The following is a 1273-nucleotide window of genomic DNA, read 5'->3' on the forward strand; positions in this document are numbered from 1 at the left end:
CTTCCGAAAAAGCAAAGTTTTTGTCTGGCATTATACTTGACATTGATTTACCTAGATTAATAAAGATAAGGCAATAAACACATTTTGAAAGACCTGAGAATGATTTACCTATAGCTGAGCGCAGGAGCCTACAGCAAGAAAAGCCTGCAGCTTGCACGAGCTGTAAACGGAGAGCTGCCAGGTAGGTCAGAGGAGCTCCCTCCTGCCCTCCGCAAAGTGCACTTCGCTGTTTGAGGAGAACGGAGAGCAACTGCACCTTCCACAGGGGGAAATCTGACATCACTACCCCAGACTCCTTCCCTTCCCCACCAGATTGTTTTTTTGTTTTGTTTTGTTTTGTTTTTTTCCAAAAGCAGACAATTAAATGTAAAATAGGAGCATTAAGTTTGCAAAGTTGAGCGTGCTAGCACTGAGACATTTAAAAAGCTAAGATTACTGCTCCTGTCTGTGTGGCCAATGTATACATTTATGTATATACATATACACCCAGGCAGCTGCATGCACATAGAGGGGAGATACAGAGGGACTTTCAAACTAGTATTGGAAATCAATACCCTTGATAAAATGCTCCAAGCAATTAATACATCCCAGAATATACTACTTGAGACACATTACCTGTTATCAAAATACAGCCACATTGAACATAATGAAATTAATGAATCAGTTGTAGCACTTGATAGGGGTATACATTTTATATGTGAAAGTTTACATTTTGTATATGACTGAGTATATTGGGTTAGTTAGAACATCCGCAAGCTTGAAATGTCCTGATCTTTCCGCACTTAATGCAGAGGCTTGAAGACTTGTCTTAATGACAAGTTTTCCTGTATTGTGTATGGAATATTATCGAGCCAGGTAACACTGTGCATCTCCCTGTAAGCCTTCTGCGTCTCCACTGGGTAAATGCTTTTTTGACACATCTTATTTTCTAGCACTTTGGGGGGCTGTTAGAATGCAGGTGAGGAAGATATGGAAACAAAACAAAAAAACCAAACAAACCCACGAACTAAACAAAAACCTCTTCACCACAGCCACACCACTGTCTTTCCCTCTCTTCTACAGGGACCCCCTGGTTTTCCCTGAAATCATAAGGAAATCGCGTGCTGTTGTGTTTTAAGAAAAATTAAAAAAAAAACCAAACCAAAACAAAAAACCCACGCGTTATTTTTAGCTTTCTATCATTTCATTAAACGGGTCTTTCCTCCTCAGGGTAAAAAACGAAGCCTTCCTCTTCATGTAAAATGAAGTTTTAACTGTCAGCTAAAGAAGCGCG

This window comes from Egretta garzetta, unplaced genomic scaffold, assembly GCF_000687185.1.
Source record: "Egretta garzetta isolate BGI_Z169 unplaced genomic scaffold, ASM68718v1 scaffold319, whole genome shotgun sequence".
NCBI classification, from domain to species: domain Eukaryota; kingdom Metazoa; phylum Chordata; class Aves; order Pelecaniformes; family Ardeidae; genus Egretta; species Egretta garzetta.